The 10292-nt window shown below is 41.1% G+C and overlaps 1 protein-coding gene across 1 annotated transcript in view; it reads left to right on the plus strand.

The window, feature by feature from the left end:
- The first annotated feature begins 104 nt into the window (after positions 1 to 104).
- FBXL5 (F-box and leucine rich repeat protein 5) overlaps positions 105 to 10292 on the plus strand; it is a 66916-nt gene continuing 56728 nt past the window's right edge. Inside the window, exon 1 of the mRNA XM_064653205.1 lies at positions 105 to 193. The gene's annotated coding sequence lies outside the window, so the exon portion shown is untranslated. The remainder of the gene's footprint in view (positions 194 to 10292) is intronic.

A 10292-nucleotide genomic window follows, 5' to 3' on the forward strand; every position in this document is an offset into this window, starting at 1 on the left:
TTCGGGGCGGGAAGGTGAGAGGCTGGCTGTTCTTTGCCCTCTGTTGCTCACTTTGCCCTGACATCCCCGAGTTACGCATCGGGAAGTTATCAGAGATAACGCGCACAAGCGAACTCCAGGAAATAATTTGTAAAGTTCCCGGAATCCTTGTTCAAATAACCATTCCTTTGCAGCGGCGTGCTCTGGCTGATGTGTGAGTAAAAGATGAATTCAAGTTTGTTTGCTCTAAATTAATTTGTTTGCAAATGACAGGTGTTGAATCCGACTTCACTGAAGGCAAGAAGGCAAGTACCAACTTTGCAGTAGCCATAAAAACATAGTTCATCATCACACAGTGGGTTATTTTACTTCTCTCCCTTGCCCATAGGCTCGGATTAGTTGTCAAATTAATTCTAAGACAAGTGTGTCATCTAAGAAGTATTAAGTGTTCTCTGCAAGAGGAAATTAGTTCCTTATTGTCCTCTCCAAATAGGGTGATTCTACTTCCTTAGTCAAAAAACCAACACAAAATAAGACTCAAATCTCAAAATCTAAACAAAAGAAGCCATGCAGTGTCAGAATGTTAACTATAAATTATTAATAAATTTTTAATTATTGCTTACCAAGCATCTGTCTTTAACAGACTATCTGTAAAAAAGGACTTTCATAACACATCTCAGTCAGGCCTAAGCAGTTCTGAAAGAACTGAGAAATGCTGTCCTCTAACCAAAGGTTGCATTGGCAAGTGGTCTGCTAAGCACGATATGAATTTTTCTGATCCTGTTTTCCCAGAAATCATGCAAACTTTGCAGAATTGAAACCTCTGTTTTGAAGTGACATACCAAGCTGTCAGACCCGAAGTGGTCAGCCAGTTACAACAGTGTCACCTCTTCATAAGAGAGATAACAACTGTTCTCTCTTTATGACACTGCTTCTTGCAGGAAGATCTGTAGGGGACAGGTCAGAAAGAATTAGCTCATAATGGAAGTTTTCTCCCATATTCCTGTCAGTAAGCACATGGGTTTTGCCTTGGCAGGTTTGGTTGATTGATCTTTACTTGTTCCTGGTTTTTATCATCCTGTAAATATGAACATAAGGTATTCACAACTGAACTTTGTGGTACTTTATTATACACAAGAGAGGTTCTTGAATTTGGTTTATTTTTCCATTTTTTTTTTAAGTGTTTTTGACTTGTGCTTTTTAGTTTCATTATCTAAGCAAATACCATGTTGGAAAAATCAGCTAGTTAACCTAAGCAGTTTATGCAGTAATGCTGCAATCTCTGTGTGCTCTGGGTGTCGAACATATATAGCTTCAGTAAGCTCAAGAGTCACTTTTAGAGTGGAACAGTGGAATAATTAATTTAAAATTTAAAACTCTTAAACCCCACTATTTTTCAGTAGTCTGATTTGTGCAAACTTTTTTCCTTCTCATTGATTCACCAAGAATGAATAAATAAATAAGGTGAGTGTGGACTCAGTGGCTCTGGGAGGTGCCCTCACTGCTGATTTGGTAACACCTCAAACTACATAAGGAGTGTCAGAGACAAGTAAATGTTAAGCCTCCTTTCAGCTATCCTTGGCAGCCTAATCAAGATGAATAAATAGGACAAGCAGAACTGAGCAAGCAGCAGAAATGACAGTAAAAACACATACTCCCAGTGCTTCAGAAGACAGTAGAGTTTCCCAATATGAATGTGAGCATGAAATCACTCCTTGCAAACTTTCTGGCCCTAGAGTATTTCCACGAGAGGCATAATTAAGATAATAACACTGCCTCAGCAAAGAAGAGATGAAAGAGTATTCCCTGAATGGGATGGGAGGGAAGAACAAAAGATAAAGTGAAATGAGGAACGACGAAGGGAGGTGAAAAGCAGTGTGTTTTGCAAGGGTCTTGCATCCCCTTAGGTCTCTGAAGTGAGCTGGATTTCACTTCTTTCCTAAGCAGACAACCTTAAGCTGTCTGACTTTATTCCACAGGAATTTATTACTGTAAACAGGACCCTAGGGAAGTCCAAATTTAGGATTTCCCCTGAGATTGCAGTAAAGGGCTCATGGATCTGTATTCCTCTTGAACTGTTTTGCTAGTGCTTATTTTTGCCTTCTATAAGGAAAATCACAGTTTTTGAAAGCGCTGTATCTCATAAACTGATAGCCAAGTTTTGGAGTCCTCTAAGTTGTGTGAATTTCCAAGATAACAAATCTAAACTAATCTTATCAAGGTGTGTGCACTTTTTTGATAGCCTTTACACTAAATCTTTGTGTGAGGTGATTAGAAAGTGGGTATAAAAGATCAGAAGACAGAAATGCTTCAGGAACCTAATTGCCAGCCTCTTCTTTTACACTATGTATTGCAGCAGAGAACTTGAAAAGAATGGGCCTGTATTACATACAATTTATCAGACAGCATAGGAGTATTGTAAGAGAAAAGCAGCAAGCTCCCACTTGCTACCTGCAAGTTCTCTGGATGGTATTTTTGAGGCAACTAGGGATAACAGATTATCCACCAGCTATTCCCAAGGTCTGATCACTCTGATTTATCCTTTTCTTTTTTTACTGTCAAATGTAGATAGTTCTGGCACCCAAAGCATGGCTGAGGACAGAAAAAATCCTTCATGGTAGAAACTGCTGGTAAAAGGTGGCGTGCAGCCAGTGGGACTAATCTTTCCAAAATAACCACAATATTCACAGTGCTATTAAACACTCCCAGTGTTGTGGACACCTGTAATTACTGGCTGTTGCTTCTAAGCAGAACTTATGAATGAGAAAATTTGATCTGAAAAGAGTAGAAGCTGTTATAATAATTAAAGAAATTATATCTTTCCTGGCTTTTCTTGGAATAGCAGTGACTTCTCATCAGTGACAGTCATCTTCTCATTGTTTCCCAATTTCACAGGGCAAATGCTGTCGTAACGTTTAGAGAAGGTTTGAGATGAACACTGAAAATAAAGTGATAAATAAGGAACAAGGAAACCAGCTAGCACAAAGTGACACCTGTGAAGAGTGTGCCATTTCTAACCACACACACCAGCTCCTGTGAAAAAAACCTTTTTAACTCACTGTATGGGCATCCAGTTCAGCTCTCCTTTCTTTCACCTCCTTTGCAGGCACTGCGAAAATGTAAATTATCTTGGTGAGCTGGATATATGTTATTCAACCTGTAAGTTTTTCTGTGTTTTCTTGGTGGCAGCTCCCACTTCACCTAACCTAGAGCTACAGGTGGACAAAGAGATTGACAGACAACGGTGCCTTAACTGTGAACTTGCACTGGTGACCATCTAAAGGACATGAAAAACATCCCATTTGTGTCTTCTGCAGAGCTATATCTGCTGCTGTGAACACAGGCTGCATGTCTTCTTCAGCATGGTGGTATTGTTACACTTACAGCTCTTCAAATCTCTGAGATTTCAGTTCTGAACTCTTCTTCTAGTTATCCTGAAAAATTGTAGAGAAATTAGTTGTGCACCGGTCATCAAAACAAAGAATGCTTTCTATGTATGTGTGGGCATTTACAGTGACTCATTGCTACTGCATTTTGTGTGAGGGGTGCTCCTGAACTATTTTGTTGGGAAAATCAGTAATTTCTTCATTGCTTCCTGTCTCTGAGTCACTAATGGACACTTCTGAACTTGCTAATACACTCATGTTTAAACACCCAGGACTTTTCAGTGCAAACAGAAACACCACTAGATCTTAGGCATCCTTATATTTAAGAATTATTGGATGGAAAGTGGTGTGAAACTCCTTTCTCAAGCCCAGATACTTATGTTATTCATAAATGGGACTTTGCACTCTCTGGGTGTTCCGAATATGGCCACTTTATTCTTATTTTTACTGCAAGTAAGGATATCATGATCAGGAGAGGTAGAGGGATGTACTGTTGCCATTACCTGCTGTTGTACACGTTACCACTTGGGTAGGAGATACACCATGTCTCATCACTGTTATCACTGCATCTAGTTGTGGATGCATGCACATTGCTCCACGCTGATGGCACCTTTTTGGGTTAACCCCCATTACAGCACGTAGGTTTGAAACTGCAAAGTCATCCGGGCTGCTTCAAGCACAAGTCCTATGTGGAGTGCAACAGGCAAGAGCAGACCCACCTGACCTGTTGGTTGGACTCAGTGATCTCAGGGGATTTTTCCAACCTGAATGATTCTGTGATTCTTTTGCTCTATGACAGAGCAAAAGGCTTGAGCTGCCAGATCTGGGGTGCAGGAAATCATCCTGGAAAATGGCACTGATGAGTCACTATTTGTAGTTTACCCACTACAGGCTGCTGGGGCTTTCCATCTCTTTCATCTATATCACTTGTAAGCAGCCTGTTTTTCCATGTGGAAGTGAATTCATTTTGTTTCACGTGTTGCTGAGGGGTTTGAGTGAGGAGAGTGCTAGATCAGCCTGTGCTGACAAGCACAATGCCTGTCTCCTCTCAATAATGCAGCCTGCTCTCTCAACTGGAACGTACTATTCTTTTCCTATGCGTTCTCATACAAGGAGAGTGTGGGAGGACCAAATGTCACCACTGTGCCTCATAGCTTTTGTCGTTGACCTTTTTACTACCCTACATGCACCTCTGGCTGTATGTGGTGAGATTGCTTCTTATCTTAAGATCCATACAGGAAATTGAGCATATAAGAAAGAAGTAATGATACAGATAAAATCTAACAAATATGATAGTGTTTCTGCTTTCTGTGGAAATAATGTGGAGAAACACACACATAAAGAGCTTAATGCTGGACTGCACCCCAAGGCTGATGAACCAATTATGAATTATAGAGCCAGAAAGAGCCAGCACAGCAGCACATGACAAAGTAACATCTAAAATGAGAAGTCTTTATTCAAGACAAAACCCTCCTGTATTTCCAGAGGCTCACGCCAGTCTTCCTCCCCCATCCCTTTTCCCTCCTGATTCTCACATAAAATACTTGTGCACTGCTGAAGGGCAGCATGGGGGATGACATAAGGCCCCCAGCACAAAGCTGTTTCATTCCTGTGTGAGTCACTGAATGGTCTGGTCCGTCCATTTATCTCCTGTCAGATCTGCAAATGGGAATAAACTTAGACAGGCATGGGACAGGGCCCAGCAGACCTGCTTAGGTTGCTCTGGGAGATCCCCCCTTCACCCTCTGAGCTTCTTTTGACATCTTCTACAGCCCTCTGCCTCAGCCCCACTTTCTCAGTTTGTATATGTAAAGGGCAGATCAGTTCAGTGCTCTGGTGCGGGGCACCAGCAGTGACTGGGTTGTCTTTCAGTGACCTGGTGCAGTGGAGAAGTGGTGCTTCACTGTGTTTTATTGGGATGAATTGATCTAGTAGCATAGGTCAAAACCTATGGACTCAGGGAGCCATTTGTGACTGAATGACTGTGGTTTCTCCAGAGACCTCGTGGGTGTGACCCCAGGAGCCAAAGAACATCAAAGGAGGCCAAGAGAGCAAGTTGATTCAAGGACAATCTCCTCAAAGCACAAGAGTAGCCAATCCCAAAGGGCAGGAAGTTGAAGCTGTGGCAGGAGGCCAGCTTGGCCAAATCAGGAATTCCTGATTGACTTTAGATGTTGGAAGAAAGACTAAGGGGAGAGCAGAAGCAGGGATGGACTATCTGGGAGGGATGTAGAAGTATTGCCCAGACTGTTAAGTTATGTGGTAAAGCTTATCTGCACACCCACAAAGGAGCTCAGAGACACAATGACAGGATGGGGAAACCAAATAGTATCCTGCCTGGGATATATTGTGGGATGCAGAAGAAAAGTTGTTCATAATTACAGAAGACATATTATAGGATGTTTTGGTGGGGAAGCAAAGTGGGACAAGAGAGGGGCTTAGGTAATTCGTGAGGAACAAGAGTGGTAAAATAGAGGGGTAAGGGAATAAAAGGGGTGACTGCACGTGAACAGTTGGCCGGTCAGTTTGCTTGGCTGGCCATACTCTGTGCCTGACCAGGGCAGTCTGTCCTGGCTTTTTTAACTCCTTTCCAGCTCTTCCCTGGGTGATGGCTTTCCATTCTGTGTGTGTCTGTGTTTGTACAGGGTGTGAGTACAGAGCATGGGTTGGAGGGTCTGTGCCCCTGGTGCTGTTGGCTGGAGTGAGTGTGGATGTGTAGGGATTGTGTGAGCGCTAGGGGACATCAAGCTGGAGGAGCCAGTGAGCAGGTGACATGACTTGGGAGCAAGGGGAGTGAATGGGTCTCTGAGGGCCAGCTCTGGATGTGAGCTGGATGCCTCTAAAGTCAAGAGCTGTGGGACCAGGGATGTCCTAGCTGGGTCTGTGTGTGTGACAGACATGCAGGGAAGGAATTAAGAAAGCCAAACCTGAACCAAATTTAAAATTATTGAGGTATGGAGGGGCACAAAGAAGGGCTTCAACAGGCACATGCAAAGCAGGACAAACACCAAGGAAAAGATGGAGCCACTGCTGAATGGTGTAGGTAACTCTGTCTCAAAGAACAAGATAAAGCAGAAGTGATTCAAAAACTGGACATACTCTTCATTGGCAAGGTCTGTTCTCAGGTCTCCCAGGGCCTTTGTGCCTACAATACACAAGTAGGAGTTTTGGGGAGCAAATTACTACCCATAGTAGAGAAAGATCGAGTTATGGACCATTGAAGCACACTGGTTGAATACAAGTCCCTGTGTCCAGATGAGATACATCTGAGGGTAATAAGGACAAGCTGACTTACATCACTGCAAAGATACTCTTGTCTTTGAGAGATGACTCAACCTGTATAATTCTCTGAAGCTATAATTTTGTGATAATGATTTGCAGAATGCTTTTTAGTGAATAATTAATGGAACTAAAGAACTTTATCAGACAGGTCCCCAAAGATACTGGGTTTTTAAGGAATTGAAGACAGATAGAAATCTAGCTAATCTTTCCTTGAAGACAATAGCTGAAGTAAACTACATATACGAGCAAATCTCCAGGTAGCTTAAGGTAGACTGTGAATCCAGCATGCTGTGGAATATTATTTGTGCTGCCTAAATTAGAATTTTAAATGTCCTTGATAAAACCTTTAGCCCTCAGGTTTTAAAATAAATGCACCCAATATGACTGACTGCTAAAACAGCTAACGATGTTATAAAAATAAAGCTGCCTTTCCAGTTGTGCATTAGCATTATGGAATGAAAAAAAGGAGACAGTACTATGTATGACAGGCCCTTCCAGAAAGAAAACATTTAGTCATTGCCATTCTTGGAATACTCACAGTATCACTGAATGATTTAGGGATGTCTGCAGATTATCTGGTCCCACCACCAAATCATTGCTCAAATCCTAGCTAACTTCAATATTAGATTAGGTTGCTAAAGGTGTCCTTCAGTAGAGTTTTGGAAACCTCCATGGATGAAGAATCCAGAACCTCTCTGGGAAGCCACTCTCATGGTGCCTTTTTTTTTTTTAAAATGTTTAAGCAGAATTTCACTTGCTTCACTTTTTGACCATTGCCCCTAGTCTTTTTACTGTGCATCCCTGAAAAAGAAAATGGCTTCATCTTCTTGACAATGCCCTCTAGACAGTAGAAGAAACTATCCCTTCTGGATAACTTTCTGGATATTCTTTTGGGAGATCTGTTGCTATAGCATACAGAAGTGTCTCATGGAGATCTGTGATGTTCAGGCTTTTACAACAAGGTTTCTGACGCTCATCCACTATTCATTTCAGAAAGATTTTAAGAAATGCTTCCTCTTAGACTAGTATTTTTGGAAGCAATAGATGAGATTAAGGGAAGCTGGGGTAAAGAGTTACAGCATGGCTATGTCAGGATCAATTACTTTTTCTGTGGGTTTTCCCCCCAAAGTTATTTCCATTAGGGATTTGGTAAAGCACAAAAAGTTGTAGACTCTTCAGTTCCCCTGAGTCCCTGAGTCCTAGAGCACAGTCTCTATCTCACCTTATTTTGTCCTTCAAATGTCCTTACTTTCAAATGGGAGATCACTACTGGAGAAAGAAAGGAAGCAAAGTTTATTTTCCTCTCTTCAAACACTCTGTTTTAGTATGGAGGATAAATCCTTTATCAGTAAGTGCTACATTTTCCTGATCAGTAAATTAACAAAATCTTTCTGATTGCCTGGATAGATAAGATTTATTTGTCTTTGTATGGATCATTATTTCTATTTGCCTATTTTTCCATGAAGTTCTTCTTTTAGCAATGATTCAGGGATGTTTTGAAAGGCTTTTTGATTTGTATGTATGTATGTATAAATCAATCAATCAATCCGTATATATATATATGTTATTTTTTCTAAAAACTTTTCTGATCAGAAATCTCCTACCAAACATCCCATAGAAAACTAGCTCCAATCTTTTATATGTCATTGTTTCACACCAGGCTATGGAGACAGCAGAAGAGATGAGAGCTTTTCAAGGCCTACACCAGACCTTAATATCCCTGAATTAATGACTTGCTTTCTCCATTAGTGTTGCGCTCTGCTGAAATATCACTGGAATTACTAGATTTTAAGATGCCTCTTTCTAGATTATTTCAGTAGGATCAAGTAACTGGTAAGATACACTGACAAGAACATAGATGTACCCTGAGCATTCTCAGAAGTCGTGACATCTGTCCTTCAGCTCAGATGTTTCAAACTGTTCTGCAGTTTTGACTGCTTCACAATTAATAACAATACAATTGGATGGGCACTTAAACCTCATGTCCAGGGAAGAGGTGTTTGGGAACAGCTATTCCTTAATCTTTCTCCACACAGATTTGCACAGTCTAGTTCTTCTCCCTTGTCTATCTGATCAGCACTTGTTTCCCCCCTTGTTGCTGTGTGAGCTCACTTGTAGCCAGCTGGAGCCACGACAGCACTGGTGGTGCTGTTCAGTGTGAGACAGGATAACAGACACCAATTACTGATTTTTTTTCTTTGTTTATTGTAAACAAAGATCCCAAAGGGTCCAAAACATTCTCCCTCTTTAGACCAAGCATCTTTCTCCCATTTCCGTGCTTGTTTCCCCTGAGTGTCAGTCCATCTGCTCTTTCCCCTTTGCTTGGAGAGTCTGGCACTTCTACAGGTGCATCCTAAGCTTTGCTGTTCCTGAAGGATTTCCTGCTGGCACCAGTGCTGCTTTTTGTATTTTTCGGTTCCCAATTTCTTTTTTTTTATGCCAAAGTGGTGGGCTCATAACAAAACAAAGACATAGCTGGGGTTTGTGCATTGATTTTGTCATGGAACAAGGTGACGTGCCAATAGACCCCCCACATACAAAAACACTGCTGGTGGGGAGGGAGATGGAGTGGGGATACAATCTATGGAGTAGCTCCAGAACAGCTCGGGGAAACAGATTGCTTCATTCTTCTGTATGACCTTCATCACTTTTTGTTATGCCTTTCTGTTTAGACATGTCAGAAAATTATGTACTAGGCAAACTAAATAAAAACACATTCAAAAACACATTCACAAACACATTGTTTAAAGCACTGCCCTGCAGAATGGGAGACCCGTGTTTAATGAATCATGCATTCAACATGAATCAGGCTATGAAGAAAGTATTTTTTACTTGAGATATGTGTAACTTCTAAAAAAAAGGAACAGCTATGAGAAGTAAGTGAGACCTATGCCAAAGCTACATCCTATCAGTGAGGGATCTTACCGTGATTTCTGATGTGGCTGCTGTACTTTTCTTGGGCAAAATATTTTTCAAAGTTTAATTTTAGTGCTGAGGAAAAGCAACTGCAGTAACCCCACCAACTTTCATGAAACTGAGTGCTTGTTTTCTGGCCAGGACTAATTATTATGCTGCTCACATATTCTGAAGAGAAATACCCATCAGGCTCCTATCCCACCGAGGCAGCCAAGGAAACAAAGTTGATATAGAAGTATGGTCTCCGACTCCCAGAGTGTGTAAATAGCACAGTTACTCTTGAAAGAACTATACAGGGTAGATATGCCACTTGGAAAGGATCCATGTGACAGTTCAAAGGTTGAAAAATAAGAAACTTGACAAAGGACATCCTTCCTGGTTGATAATTATGTAAAATATGCTTTTGTATACATGTGTATAAATATTTGTCCGGGATTTGATGCTGTGGCTTCCAAGTTTATTGTTTATACTTATTGTCCTTAACTACTTTTCATGTGATGTATGCCACATATTTTGCTTGTCATCACTCCTTTTTCATATTATTCCAGCAGCTCTTTTTTTTTATTTAACCCCATGCTAAAGAGCAACAGCGATAGAAAGTTCTGAGTGAAAGCTCAGAGCATAGATTCTGCTTTGTGGAAATATCAGATCTGGATTTGCTTGGTACCTTTTCTCAAAGCAAAGGGAAAAGTAAGAATGAAGCACAACACAGGCCAGCATGTGCTACAG

The sequence above is a fragment of the Pseudopipra pipra genome, chromosome 4 (genome assembly GCF_036250125.1).
Source record: "Pseudopipra pipra isolate bDixPip1 chromosome 4, bDixPip1.hap1, whole genome shotgun sequence".
NCBI classification, from domain to species: Eukaryota; Metazoa; Chordata; class Aves; order Passeriformes; family Pipridae; genus Pseudopipra; species Pseudopipra pipra.